This window comes from Anabrus simplex, chromosome 1 (assembly GCF_040414725.1).
Source record: "Anabrus simplex isolate iqAnaSimp1 chromosome 1, ASM4041472v1, whole genome shotgun sequence".
NCBI classification, from domain to species: Eukaryota; Metazoa; Arthropoda; class Insecta; order Orthoptera; family Tettigoniidae; genus Anabrus; species Anabrus simplex.
In genome coordinates this window covers 227,608,768-227,625,346 of record NC_090265.1, presented here as the reverse complement: position 1 = coordinate 227,625,346, position 16,579 = coordinate 227,608,768, and positions in this window count along the sequence as shown.

The window sequence follows — 16,579 nt, the reverse complement described above, 5'->3', positions numbered from 1 at the left end:
AAATTGTGTTAGTAGTGTGAAGACTAGTATAGGAAAAACAAAATGGTTTAAAGTTGAAACTGGTCTCAGACAGGGAAAGGTACTATCCCCCATACTATTCATCATAGTCATGGATGAAATTCATAAGAACATTAAATAGAGATTGGGAATACAGGCAACAAAAGCCATGTTGTTTGCAGATGATATAGTGATATGGGGTGAGGATGAAATGGAAGTGCAAAACAGGTAGACGTATAGAATCAAGAGATAGAAATATTTGGGATGAAAGTAAGCACAGAGAAAAGTAAAACAACAGTGATGACAAGGGGAAGGAAGGAAGGAAGGAAGGAAGGAAGAGGAAAGGTAAAACTGAATGGTATAAGAATAAGATCGTATGGACTCAGCTACCGTTTGCAGACATTTCGATTTGACGCCATCTGGCTGTCTGCTCGTCAATTTCGACGTTCCGGTTTACTCTATCTGCCATCTAGCGGACCTAGAGTAAACCGGATCTCTCTTGGGCGTCTATGGCTGAGATTTAATTAATTTTGTCGGGTAAATACCAAATGTATCACCAGAGATCTTTTACATGCCGACATCGTACGACATGGAGTGTCGAATGGACTTTTTTCCGCCCTTCAAAAATCCGACTACCTCTGCCGGGTTTGAACCCGCTATCTTGGGATCCGGAGGCCGACACTCTACCACGGACCCACAGAGGCAGCTAAACTGAATGGTAAAATTCTGGAAGTGGTTAAAAGTTTTAAGTACTTGGGAAGTGTGATAAAGAAGATGGAAAGATAACCGAGGAAACTGGGAAAAGAATACAACAAGCAAACAGCTTCTACCAGAGTGTAAGGGGTATTTTGTGGAACCAAGATGTTCTGAAGAAATGTTAGAAAGTATTATATTCAACCTATTATGAACCCATACTAACCTATGCAGCTGGATCATGGACTGCAACAAAATGAGAGGAGAGTAGAATACAGGCAGCAGAGATGAAATTCCTAAGAGGCATTGAGGGCAAGACCAGAAAGGATATAATTAGAAATGAAGAGATAAGGAAAAGGACAGGAATCATGAAACTTCATAACAGGATATAAACAACAAAGCTAAAGTAGTATGGGCATATGATGAGAATGGGAGAAGAGAGAGAGTGCCAAAAAAAAAAATATTTTTCAGAGAAGTTAACAGGAAAGAGATCACAAGGAAGACCCCAAAAGAGGTGGACAGATTCAGTGTAAGAGTGCATAGAGAAAAGGGGAGGAAAACCAGAAGATGTACTTAAAAAAAAGGAGAAGAGCGGTGGAGAGACAGGCAGCGTTGGAGGTCCTTGATTCACAACCCAACCTGGGAAGCTGGAAACGGGAAATGAAGATGATGATGATGAAAACTGAAATAGATCTTTCATGCCATTTTCAAACTGGAGTCTCATCACAATCATCCTATCGCTGATGCATTTTGTATTCTTGGATTTCATTTCTAAGTATGATGGCTACTCCATTTTTTTGCCTCAGGTCCTCTGCTGTAATACAGCCTGTATCCCACTTTCAGAGGAATCTCTCCCGTACCCCTCTTCTTGGTCTCACACAGTCCAAGTATTGCTATATCTTTTTCTTTCATGCAGTCAACCAGTTCTTCTGTCTTTCCCGTCAGTGTCAGGACATTTACTGTCGCAATCTTGATGTAATTTGGTGCTGGTTGCCCATTTCTGACAGTTCCTCCAGCACCCGAGGAACTGCGCGTTGCTTTTACCAAGGGACGCCCTAACCTTTCCCGAGACACAATATCTGCTTTATCCATATAGGCTATTGTTACGATGGGCTTGCCACACCTAAAGGCATTTTATACCTACTGCCAGGTTCAAAATTAGGCTGCCCCTAACATGGAAACATCCGCCTTTCATAGCCGCTCCTCTGGAGTACAGACGCTACGGGTTTGCCCCTTCCACCATCCCCATCATACCGAAGTCCACCTTCTCCATCGTAGATGCCGCTGAGGTCTTCACTCGTAACTCTGAGCTGGGACCCATACCAGATATTACACACCGGGTCAGTGTGCTCTGGGACTCACATAGGCAGGGGTGCCACTCCCTGGATAGGGGTGCCACTCCCTGGATAGGGCTGCCTCCAAAGAGGGTCCCTACCTGTAGCAGTGTTCTCAGAAAATAATTGTTCAGTAAGAAACACAGATGCCTTTGCTGGAGGGACCTAGTTTTTACAGTGTACTGTATCTTCTGGTATAGGCTAGAGCAATTTTGTTACTTTCATTGATCTGTCTCAGTCTTATCATTGGCTTCGACAATATGAAAGTGACTGAGGTACGCTATTCCTTATGCGGCCAGTCCCTGCTATGAATGGTGTGAAAATGTTGCTCATAGGGTCGGTTGATGCATGCATTTCAGTGGACTTGACAGACTTATATGTAATAGCAATTTCTGGTTCAGTGAGGAAAGCAACGGGAAACTACCTCACTCCTCATTTCCCTAGTATGCCTCTTCAGTGATGTCTAGGCCATCTATGACAGCTGATGGCAGAGCTGTTGAGGATCCAACCAGCTTTAGGGCTGAGGACTGAACATACAGACATACATACAAATAAACTTCAGTGAAAATCACATCAAAATTCATCGTAAGAACATTACACTGAAGGGTTATGGGTGAATAATTCACAAAAATAGAAATTTATTAATGTATATATAGGCATCTGCAATCATTTTCTCAGGAGGCAAATGAAAATTTTCTTAGTTTTAAGGGGCCCAGTATTCTTCCCCATGCTGTGGTCATATCACCTTTAAAATCTCTTTGAACTAAGACATACAAGTCCATTTGGAAAAATAGTTCTTAAAAAGAATGTCCTTTCAGAGTTCAATGGCCCAAGGGGTGGTAGGTAGAAAGGATCGAGGAGGTGGCTGAAAGACGGAAACCTATTTACTGTTACTGTCCAAACAACACTAAGCTACGGTATGTGGAAATGTAGGCCTCACTTCACATTGGTGGTTTATAGTCATTTGGTACAGAGATTTCTGTATCAAGAAAATTGTCCAGAAGCAAGGAGAGGGCAAAGGTTCTACCCTGTTCCCCATTCTGGATGTCCATGAATGTATGATTGTGTCTCTGGGGCTTTCAATAGCCAGGATAAGGAGAGGCTATTTAAAGCAAAGCACAGTGATTCTGGGTCGTGCAATAGCCAGGGGAAGAACAGAATATTTAAAGCAAGGCAGAGTGACCGCCTTTTAGCTGCCTGTGGAAACGGATTACCTTGGATCAAGTAGAGGCTTCAGTTGCCTTGAAAAAGAATACTGCAATGTATTCAAAGCATGAGAAACCTGTACATAAGGTACATAAAACAACAACATGGTTCAACCTAGAAAAGGAACCAAATAGTAATTTATCAGTTACTCTTAAAAACTGAAGAGATTAATATAGTTTTTTAATGGTAATATCAACTGGAATGAGGAATTCTTTTAATGTATAAATTATATATTTACAGTATGACAACTACATGTTTTCCTATTTTCTCTAGAAGATACATTCATTAATATATAAAGTTTGCAATATCATTATATCAAAGAGTCTATCTTTTTGTTGCTGAATCTTTGGATAAATTAAATAAAGATGGTATCAGACTTGGGAATTCACCTAAAAAAAATGATGTAGAAGTGGTATTATTCAGTAAAACCTATTGACGATCTCTGATAATATATTTATCTCCATACAGGGTCAATTCCAGCCCATTCCAGGAGGCTATTCCCCTGGCTTCCGTCAACTGGTCCACGATCTCCTACAGAGAGACCCAATGTTCCGTCCAACAGCTGCAGAGATACTTGACTCTCGTCTACCTAAGCTGATGGATGCTCTGGTAGAAGAAGAAGGTGGTGAATGGTTTCTTGAACAAGACACTATCCCAAATGTCCATTCTGGTAATGGAAGGTAGATAGTCTTTCAGACAGTTCTAATTAGCAAAATACAGTAATTAGTTTCCATAAACCTTTCTTCTTTTTTTCTTGTATGAACATCTCAATCAGTACATGTAAGTGTATTTGGCTAAACTTATTTACAGTATGTTTCTAGAATGTTTAAAAATTACAAACTCCTAGATATCCATGTTAGGGGTTAATTTATTTTCATCATGGACGTGGATTTTTAAATTACTTTTATGTCTACTTTTTCTAAGTTATTACTGTATTTATATTATCTGTTACTACCAGGACATCCAATCATCTGATGACCAAGCAGCAGATAAGTTTTCACTCAAGGCCAACTGCAAGATAGGAGGGGTATACCAAACTGCTGTACTGGGCTTGAATCTCATGACATTCAGTCAGTTTTGTATGAACAGTAAAAGAAACAATATACGTTTAACTATAGAATAAAGTCTGCTATTTATACAAAATGGCAATTAATATACAATCCCAATTGTACTCCACAAGTGATCATTTATGACCAGTAATGGAGTAATTGATTTTGCACTTCACAATAAGAAGCAAAAAGGACATACAGTGTTTGCAGAATAAAATTCTGTGACATTGCACACTGCATGGAAAATTACCCCAAAATTCTCTTAGCCCTCTTCCTCAGCATACAGGAATGGCATACAGTTCTGTATGAAGTGCCATGAAATTACTTGGGCTAAACCCGTAAAAAGTTACTGAGGTGCACAAACTTAAACTGTGTGATCCTCTGTGTAGGGTTCAAATCAAATCAAATCAAAATACCATACCTTGTTTGCAAATGAGGTCTCTACCTCAGTCGCAAATGATACCCAAAAATACATTATTCTCAACAACTACATTTTAAGTTAAAAAGAAAAGAAGACATTTTCCCTAAAATACAGTATTATACAATTTACATTTACATTTTTTTCTATTAAACACACAGCTCATCTATCCATATACATATATAAAATAAGAGTTTTGTCTGTACGTTGCTCAGAATTTAAAAAGGATGGCATTTCTATATCGGTTGTGTCCATAGTAGCAAGGAAATGCACTTTTTAATTTTCCATCTTGTCTGTCTGTCTGTCTGTCTTTTTTTTTTTTATTTGCTTTACGTCGCACCGACACAGATAGGTCTTATGGCGATGATGGGACAGGGAAGGGCTAGGAGTGGGAAGGAAGCGGCCGTGGCCTTAATTAAGGTACAGCCCCAGCATTTGCCTGGTGTGAAAATGGGAAACCATGGAAAACCATCTTCAGGGCTGCCGACAGTGGGGTTCGAACCCACGATCTCCCGAATACTGGATACTGGCCGCAATTAAGCGACTGCAGCTATCGAGCTCGGTGTGTCTGTCTGTCTGTCTGTCTGTCTGTCTGTCTGTCTGTCTGTCTGTCTGTCTGTCTGTCTGTCTGTCTGTCTGTCTGTCTGTACAAGCATCACGAGAAAACGACTGAAGAGAATTTAATGAAAATCGATACGTCTTGTCCGGGAATAAGTCACTACAATCTAGGCCATAAATAATCTTAGTCACGCTGAGAGAAATGGTAGTTTAGCGGAAGGCCTAAAATTTAGTTCTCAAATTTTTATGTTATTAGTGGTCTTATGTTAATGAAAAAAGGTATGCAAAGTTGGGAAATAAGTTGCTACAATCTAGGCCATAAGTAATTTTATTCACACTGAGTGGAATGGTAGTTTAGGGGAAAGCCTAAAATTTAATTCTCAAATATTTGTTATTAGTGGTCCTATTGACAAATACTACATTACTTAAGTTATATAGTATTAAATTTCCGATCATTTATGTCTTATACATTTTTACCGTACCGGCTATGATAACAGAGATATTCATGAATTTGGATTTTTGCTGCTATGTCCATATTAGCGCCAAGTCACGAGAAAATGGGTAAACAAAATTTAATGAAAATCGTTATGTGCAGCTGGGGAATAAGGAACTACAGTCTACGCTATAAATAATTTTGTAAGACGCCCTAATATCACAGAGTCGAAAGAAACTAAATGTGAAGGCCTACAATACAGAAAGCTCATAATATTGAACAACAATAACATTACATTGAATATTGTTTGTTGTGTCTTCTGTTGCCTGAAAATGGGAGACCACAGGAAACCATCTTCAGGGCTGTCAACAGTGGTTTTCAAATCCACTACCTCCCGGATGCAAACTCACAGCTGTGCGCCCCTAATCGCAAGGCCAACTCGCCCGGTCAAACCGAGTATAACAGCCTGCCTGAATATTGGCGGGAAGTAGCAAGGGAGTTAGATAAATTTCTTCTTAAGCATGCCATTCCTCTGGTTCATAAATTTTCTGATATTACTGGTACGTAACAAACTGGTTCAGCATAGAATTCGAGCTATTCAATCCCTACCCTGAGGCACTGATTGAAATGAGCAGTGTGTATATTTAACGGAACAATGGCAGAGGAGTGTTCACGGCTATCTGCGTTCTGGTCATTCCAGCACTGGAACTTTGGACTGTTAGATCGGCATCATAGTGTTCTTCGTTAAAAGTGAGAACATGTGCGGTTTTTCATTTGAGCAAGTATTTTCTATGATAACTTGCTTTTAATCTCTACATTCCTACTGACATTTTTGTAATGGCCTAAGTTAACTGTAGTTAGGAAAACCACACAGACAGTCTTTCTGAGAATCCTGTAGTGAAGCACGGGTACATTAGCTAGTACTAATATATAAAGAGGTAAAGTTTGTTTGTATGCAAATGGCTAATCTCAGGAACTACTGGACCGATTCTAAAAATGATTTTACTAATGTAAATATTCATTATCCCTCACGGACATGGGCTGCATTTTTTTTTTAAATTCGAGGGGGGGGGGGGGGGCAAGTGTGGAGATATAAAATTACTAGGCCAATATAGGCAAAATATCGAATTTGTCGTACAAGGATGAGACAAAGCTCAATTCAAGCCCCTTGATGCAAAGAACAAAACTCAGTAAGCCCTATGGGCCCGAAAACCATGTTTTAAGGCCCTAAACCAACTGTTATGGAGGTATTGGCAACACACTACCCCTGCTCTAGGAATTGGATAAAGAAATGAATTGCCATAACCATGACAACATCAGCTCCAAGATGCTACAGCAGCGAGATTATCTACAATATATCACAAAAACCTAACATGTTACAGACATGAAAACTGGTATTTAGAATCTCCTTAAAAAATAAAAGAACACAAATTTTTGTTTTCAGAAAATCCAGTTAAGGGTTGTTGGGGGAAGGGGGGTGAAAAGAAGTGAGGAAAGATTTGAATTATTTATGTGAGGATACATATATCTTAGAAACTGAAGATGTTACAGACGTTAAAACTGGTACTTGGAATCTCCGTTACAAATAAATGAACACACTCTTTTGGAAAATTAACTTAAGGGGGCGAAATAATTAAAAAGCAGGTGAATTTTTAAAATGAGTATGTTCTTCTTCTACCACTTTTCCCACACCTGTGGGGTCGCAGGACCCCTGTTTTATGGCTGGATGCCCTTCCTGGTGCCAACCCTATGTCTAGGGATGTAATTACTATTGCGTGTTCCTGTTGTAGTTAGTAAAGTGGTGTGTTGAGTGAATATGATGAGGAGAGTGTTGGGACAAACACAAACAACATGTCCCCGAGTGAGAAGAATTAATCACATACGATTTAATTCCCCGACTCAGCCCGAAATCGAACCCGGAACCCTGTGAACCAAAGGCCTCAACGCTGACCACTCAGCCAAGGAGTGGGACAGTTTTAAAAATGAGTATATCTACAGTATATCTCATAAACTTAACATGTTACAGATGTGAAAATTGGTATTTGTAATCTCCTTTAAAAAAAAGAGACACATATTTTTTGTTTATGGAAAATTGACTTTGGTCTCAGGGCCCTCAAAGTCACCACTGTACTTCACTCCTACAGGCAGTCCCCCACTTCAGCTGCCCAGTCTCCATAGACAAGGGGTTTGAATTAATGTATTCACAAAAACTCTTTATTACAATAACCTACACAGGTCGAATGCCCTCTAACATTTCTTTTCTATGTTGCCGTTTATTCTTTTCTTGAATATCTGTACAGATTTTGGAAAAGGTCCAAACACTTCCCTAGGTAAACTGTTCCACTCCTTCACTCTCTTCCCAATGAATGAAAATTTACCCCAAACATTTCTGCTAAAATCCTGTCTAATTTTATAGTTGTGGCCCTGCTGATATAATTATTTTCCAAATGAAGCCTCTCACGGATATCTCCCCCATATAGGCTCTATACAATCCTATAAGTCTAGTTTTCTCCCTTCTCTTACTTAAAGCATCCCACCCAAGTTTCTGTAACATTTCTGATACACTACATTTCCTCCTGAAATCTCTCGTTACAAATCTTGCTGCTTTCCTCTGCACACCATCTATTTCTTTTATTAGATATTCCTGGTGAGGATCCCAAACACTGTTTGCATATTCCAATAATGGACGAACTATACTTAAGTAACTTTTCTCTTTTAATTCTTTGTTGTATCCTTTAACTAGCCTCTTTATGTATGCTTTCCCAACAATGTCATCAACATGACCCTTCCAGTGCAAGTTACTTTCAAATCTCACACCTAGGTATTTGCACTTGCCATCTTTTGGGACAATTACCTCATCCAAAGTATATTTAAATTCAGTTCTTAAGCTCCTGTTTGTAAATGTTGTGACAATTGATTTGCCTCCATTAATCTTCATATTAATTGTTGGATACTGTCAAGGTCCCTTTGTCATTCTGTACAATCCTCTGTGTTATTTATTTCCCTTTATTTTGATGTTATATTGTTCCCTAAATCATTTACATATATTAAGAATAGTAATGTGAATGTATTTTGAATCAAATGTATAAGACTATTTGAAATCTACTTAACAGTAACTCCATTCCTAAACATCCTGTAAATAGTCATAAATAACAGAGATGTTATTTCATAACTAATTTTCTCCATATCTGACAATAATTATCCACTATCAAATATGTAACCTCCCTTTCTTTCCTCATAATGTAATAATATATTGCTTATCATCAAATACAGTATTATCATTTTGTATTATTTATTTAAGTTCACCTCTGTGGTGTAGTGCTTAGTGTGATTAGCTGCCAACCCCTGAGACCCAGGTTCGATTCCCGGCTCTGCCATGAAATTTGAAAAGTGATACGAGGGCTGGAACAGGGTCCACTCAGCCTCAGGAGGTCTATTGAGTAGAGATGGGTTCAATTCTCACCTCAGCCATCCTTGAAGTGGTTTTTCATGGTTTCCCACTTCTCCTCCAGGCAAATACTGAGATGGTACCTAACTTAAGGCCACGGCCGCTTCCTTCCCTATTCCCTGTCTGTCCCTTCCAATCTTCCCATTCCCCAAAATTGCCCCTGTTCAACATAGCAGATGAAGCAGGCTGGGTGAGGTACTGGTCCTCCTTCCCAGTTCTATTCCCCAACCCAAGGTCTCACACTCCAGGGCACTGCCCTTGAGGTGGTAGAGGTGGGATCCCTCACTGAGTCTGAGGGAAAAAGTGACCCTGGAGGGTAAATAGATTAAGAAAGAAAGAAGAAAGTTATATATTTAATCATTCACATCCTTTTATGCCTCTCATTTCAATTTCATATCAGTATTCTAAACAAATTAATAATAATAATTTTACATTTTAACTTCTACATAACATGAGCTTTTACCCTTTTTTTAGCTGACGATCCATCCAATTAATTTGAAATGTTATTATGTGTTGATCAATATCAATATCAGTCACTACTGATCTGCATTTAGGGCAGTCACCCAGGTGGCACATTTCCTATCTGTTGTTTTCCTAGCCTTTTCTTAAATGATTTCAATGAGATTGGAAATTTCAACATTTTTGTAACGCTACTCTTTTGTCGGAAATCACCCAGAACAAATCGAGTCATTTTTAAAAAACGTTCAGATGTTGTATGATGGTTGTGAAAGTAGTTGATCGACCACAAAGCACTGTCATGGACCATTTCGATCAACCCATTCACCAATGATGGTTGTATCCAAGTATTTTTGCACTAGCCAAAACATGTACGGGTGCACACACCATTGTATAATACCAAACCAAACCCCATGACACTACAGCCCTTGAAGGGCCTTGGCCTACCAAGCGACCGCTGCTCAGCCCGAAGGCCTGCAGATTACAAGGTGATGTGTGGTCAGCACAACAAATCCTCTCGGCTGTTATTCTTGGCTTTCTAGACCGGGGCCGCTATCTCACCGTCAGGTAGCTCCTCAATTCTAATCACGTAGGCTGAGTGGACCTCGAACCAACCCTCAGGTCCAGGTAAAAATCCCTGACCTGGCTGGAAATTGAACCTGGGGCCTCTGGGTAAGAGGCAGGCACACTACCCCTACACCACGGGGCCGGCACACCATTGTATAGAAAACATAAATCTTTATGTATGTGTAGAAGAGACTTACCCATTAGTCTTATAAAAGAGGATAATATTCTAAGGAACATTCTCAGGACTGCTTCTTTATGTGGGATTCCTCCTAGTTACTGTGCTAATTTCTCATATGGAAAGTACTCAAATATGTTATGACAATGTAGTGTATAGTGGAACATTTTTACTTCTCTCCCATGATATTTAAGACCATACCATTAACTGTTTAATCTTGTTATAATGCACATCATTGGACAGAAGAGGAAAACCTCAAAGGTAAGCCAAATAGAAAATTGTTCTTTTAGAATCTATATAGAGTATATGGTAGGGTTGCGACACTATATATCGAACACTTAAGGTTATCTCTACGAATTATTGATCAGTATTTTTTTCCAGTGAAGAAAGGACCTCTGAAATAGTTATAAAACCTTAACGGAACATTCCCTGGTTGCAACTGGCTTGTTCAGACTTTTAAAATGTACAATTTGTGGGCTGCAGGTGCCTTTAAATGCAACAGTTGTATTCCTTCATATATCGAACAGTCTGCGTTATATATCGATCAGTGAGGTCTTATTTATCGAACACGATTTTTATATATCGAACGGTAAGGTTTTAAATACCGAACAGAAATATTTATTTTAAATCACTTTACTTTAGACATTATATGATTGTAATAACATGAGCAAAATAAAATGCTTCTTAAATATAAATCACAAAAGTAGAGGAAGCAATATTAATACACATTAAAATATCCCGAGAAACACAGAAAAGCAGTTTCTTATCTCTACCCTTCCACAGAGAACAGAACATGTCTTTAGACTTCCTTGTTTCTTTTCCTTCTCATCAATTCTTCCCGGTACTCTTTGAAGATATCACGTATGTTTTCTTTAATCTAAACTGATGAGGTTTTTCTGGTACTTGAGGAACTTTGAGAAAAATCTCTGAAAGAATCTTCGCTACTACTTGAGGTGGGTGAGCAAGCGAGTTCCGAAGCAATTTCATGCTCATTCAATATTTTCGGCTTGTGAACTTTTACTCCACTCTTCAAAATGATGGCACCAGGAAGATCTTTCTTGGGAGAAGGTACATACACCTCTAAACGTTCATCATTCCACGTGAAATCATCTCTTCCCTGATCACCATCATCTTCTTATGAACTGTCTGTCATCGTTTCATTCTGATTAGTAGATTATTGTTTCACATGTTGCATTGTACCGAGTTGTAACTCTTTTCCAATAAGCATACAAATCTGGTTCACCATCATTCTGTTTTTCTCCATCACGTCTTAGTTTGTCATTGAAGTTATTTAGAATGCGAGAAGGCAAGAAATCCTCCAGGTCATCAAGCACAAACTTTAACTTCTGATTGGAAGTGGAAAGGGATGATGGGCTGCCTTCGTCACTCTCTTGCTGTTGCCTTCCCACCGGGAATTTCAAAATATCTGCAACACATTTTGTGTAGTCCACAGCGTTGGGATCTAGTGGATAGAGACCACACTTACGAAAGGCACTTTTCACAATATCTGGCCTAACAGCATCATCCCAAACTTTCTTTAACATGGGTGCAAAATTTACCTTGGTTACTGATGCACCGAGAGTTTGTATTTTCTCGTCTTGAATAGCATTTTCCCATGCTCTCTTCAGAGGTGCAAATACCCCCACATCTGCTGGTTGCAGAAGGGATAAGTGACTCCTGTGTCCATCAAGAAATAAAATAACAGGAAGTGTAATTTTCTGTACCTCTAGCCATGACCTAAAGTGTTGAAGGTAGTTCAGAAACGTCGGGGCCTTCACCCAGCCACTTTCAGTTTTCTCGTAGATCCAAGGTTCAGGTACACTATCTTTGATAATTTGCTGAAGTCGTATGTTGCTGTAGACGATCATTGTTGGGGCACAACGCCCGTCGGCACAGAAATTTCCGAGCACTGTAACGCCTTCTTTCTCTTTAGAGGTTGCCGTAATTTGAAGCTGTTCCCCTCTGACTCCAAGGTACTTTCCTGAAACCTTATGGAACAGAAAATTTGTCTCGTCTGCATTGAAGATCCTGCTTGGGTCTTCCATAATTGAACTTACATCCTCAGATTCCAGGTAGCACGACAGTCCAGCAAACCAACCACGTATTATTCTTCAGAGACAGCAGCCCTGCCCTTGCTAATGGTTTCAGCCTTCTTCTGAGACAGGGAAGGATGCCGTCCCATAAAACATTTGAACCAGGTTTTACCAGGTCTTCCATACTTAAACGGTGTGCTCCTTCCTGATGACTGCACAATTTGCTGAACAGTGTCAAGTAAATTCTTTTTCTTCAACGGAAATCATCGCTTAGCCATGTTGATTACCCATTCACTAATGCCCTCTTCTTCTCGTGGACTCAAGAACGGCTTCCGCCCAAGGGCAGTCTGAATCTTCTGACGTCCAGAAAGTTTGTCGTTTAACATTGTTAAAGGGACCTGGTAAGTTTTAGATGCCTGCCTTTGCGACTGACACCTTTTCATTTTTTCAACAGGTTTAACTTTGGCTTTTGGGACAGTTCCTCCATTGGGCGTCTTAATTTTGACCATAGTCAAGCTCTGAGCACTAGTTAAGGAAATAAATAATTATCTGCTTTCCAGTTTTAAATAGCTAAAGTGTAATAAAATTGGTTTTTTCAAAGAGTGCGGGATAACTGCCCCCACACACCCCCTCTTGTCGACGCCACTTTATTTGCCGCCGACGATGAGAAACCTTGGATAGTGACAGGCTTGTTAAATAAAGTGATTAGAACAACGTACGGCATCAGACAGACACAAGACTTCATAAAGGAAATCTAACTGTACCCAATGAAGTTCAAAATTCAGGCCCTCTCAAATTACAGATAGACGCCTCAGCAGTCACGACCACAGATATCCGGACTTCGGCGCCAAATAAAACAGTACTACAAATTAAAATCATAAACAGCCCATTCATTTTCAGTGGTGTTCGATATTAAGGGTTGTTTTTGTATTGAACCTCATTTATCAAACGTCCTTTCGATATTTGAAAATGGGAGTCAAATATCGAACAGTATTTTATTTCAGAAATAAATATGACGATAGGTGAAAACTCACAATACAAGAAAATGTTAACACAACCTATTATTTAAAGGATACCTTCATAATACACTATTTTACCGACAAAAACAGATAATCACAGGGACACTGCACCTTAGTAACAATACAATAATCTCATCAAAATCCCGCCAAGTCCAAAGTTCTAAGACTTTCCCGCGCTCGCCAGCACGGTAACGACTTCGACCTATCGATTGATATAAAGCTAAGTTTGGAAGGGTGGATGTAGAAATCTCACATGTTATGTAAACTTTTCTATATCCTTATTTTGAAACAGGATGTGCGAACTGTTCGATATTTAAGGGGTGTTCGATATATAGTGCCATTACCCTATTTAACAATGACTCGTAAGTAATGGAAAGGAACAAACAAGTGACAAATTGAGTCTGGATAGAAAGGAACATGTAATAGTAGTGATGAGTGATGTCTGGAATCGCAAGCATCAAATCTTTTGAGTTTGGGCTTGGACTCACTTTGCATATAAGGACTTGATTCCATGTGACATCACATGCCCATGTGCAACAACAAGCAGAGTGGTAAGACCGTTGCTAGATGAATAAGAAAGAGCGGTAAAATACTAGATGTTTGAAATACTATTTTTCTATAAAGATCATTACAAATTCCATGCAATACAGATGGAAGAAATATACCGGGTAACTGGTCTAGTATCATTAGAGACCAATGTAATAATTATGAGGTTGTGATATGTTAGGAGTACTCTAAAAAGACCACTATATAACCTTATCCTCACAAAATACAAGAACATGAATGAAACAGGCAGAGAGGATTAACTGTTGATATGAAACTTCATAATTTATGCCATGCACCCTAATGTAGTGCCCATCACAGCATCACCCTGGTAAGCATTACAAAACAGACGAAATGTGTTAAGGAAGAAGGCTTGTAACAGGGGTTGCAGAAATCTACTATAAACTCCAACCATGCCATTCAACAATATTCCCTTGATTACTAGCAGATACACAGAAATTACTGCCATTCAGTCTTTCAAAACTCACTTCCATGAAGTGAAAAGACAAATACCAAATTACAGCAACATCATGATGATGATATGCAGCTTTCCAACTGGGTAAGCAGGACCTGTCAGGGCGCCATGGGTATGGATCCAAGCTACTGCTGATTCGAGATACATAATGGGTTGAAAAATATCACCAAATATTCTCAAAATGGTTTTCCATGATATCCTGTTTCATTTCCAGGCAAATGCCAGGATGATATTCTAAAGCTGCCTTCCGTTCATTCTTAGCTCAAATATCCTTCATCTCATCCACTTCATTTTCATTGATCCCTCTGATGATGTTGGCATCAGAAAGGGCATTCGACCATTAAAAAAACCTGCCACATCGATGTTTGCCTCGTCCCATCAGACACAGAGCAAACAGAATGAGGATAAAGAGAAAATACAGTACTGAAATTGTCCTTATAACTTTTAATTTTCACTGTCATCATCTGCAGCATTGTCTTTGTGATCATCATTGTTGTTAACATAATTATCCCTTGTTTTGTATATGGTATTGATGTATTTCTGGTAATTTCTCAGCTGTCACTTGATTTTTATTTCCCTCTTCTGTATCCAAATTAATGGTCTGATTGTATTCATTAGAGTTCTTTTCTCATGTATGATCCCATAATACTAATTATCATTTCCTCTTTCCTTGATGCACTTAAAATTTGTTTCAGATCAGTGCTGTATGACCTCAAGGCCTTTGAGTATGCTGTGGCATTGACCCCACTACAACTCCCTCCACGCAGCAAGATCAAGGAGGTGGCTCACAGCAACACTCATGTTATTGTACTCACCACAGGTTAGCTGAAGTTGTAAAGTTGTTCTGTCAGATGGAACTCCCTGAATCTTTAGTAGTCCCCTGCTTCTTAATATGTATTACATCCTTCATTTGAAAATTAGGCATAATCTACAGTGCAACCTCAATTATCTGTTCTAATGCCTGGGAAGGGATGAACAGTTAATTAAAATAATGGATAATCTACTAATTACTAATTGTAATGAACTTTAAAGTACATAAAATAAATACCGTAAAACCTTAAAATGCAGTGCATGAAACCCTCTTTAAAATCAAAATGTAGATAATGCAACAACAATACATACTAAACATATACATAAATTACCAGCAGAACATGAATAAATGAATTGACCTGGTGTCATTTAAGCTGCTTTAAAAAATCCATTGCTTTGTATTGCACTCTCCTACAACTTAGTTTCTTCTTTATGTCCATTCTGAGCTTTCTAATTACAAGAATGTCTGAAAAATCTGTTTCATCCTCTTGCTCCAAGAATTCCATTAAAGTTTCAGCTGACTCCAGTGCAATCTGAAGTTGTACACGATTGTTCGTGACTCACTCTTCTTCCCCATCCCCCTCACTTTCACTCGTCACTTCACAGCTGACTGCTGAATTCCCACTTGTGCTTTTAGTTGCAAGCTTTTATTTTGTCATCAGTTAAAATATGATGCCCAGGCAATACATCATCAGTATGAAGCCACGCGTGAATGTTATTTTCATTCACTTCTCCAAAATAAATGTTATTTTCAATAGTCTTCAGGATATCTTTGATCATCAGTCCTTCATTTTCATCTTCATGATGAACCCATGAAAATCATTGGCAAGCTCTTCAACATCAACATACAGTTTTCTCCCATGATCGAGTAATGTTCTGAGTGGTTACTAAACTTAGATCTCATGATTTGTAGGCAAGATAAAATGCTTCTTTAAGATTTCATTTTTTCCAGAACTCAACCATCGACGTTTCTTCAGAAAGTAGGAGGTTTAATGTGTCTTAAAAGTTTCAATGATGGTTTGGTCCATTGGCTGAATTAATGATGTTACATTAGGCAGCAAATAGGAAACAAACATGTTTCTGTTCTCTGATTTCAACAGGGTGAGAGGGTGCATTATCAAGAAAAAGGGCGGCCTTTGATGGAAAACCTTTGGACGCCAAGAAATCTCAAATCCACAGAACAAACCTATTATGGAACCAAGTCCTGAAAATATCACATGCCATCCATGCAGATTTGTTATGACAATAATCTACTGGAAAATATTTCATCACTATTCCTTTGAAAGAACATGGATTTTTTTTTTTTTTTTACCACAATAGCTAATTTTTATTCATGGTTGCCACTAGCGTTCACACAGCACAAGA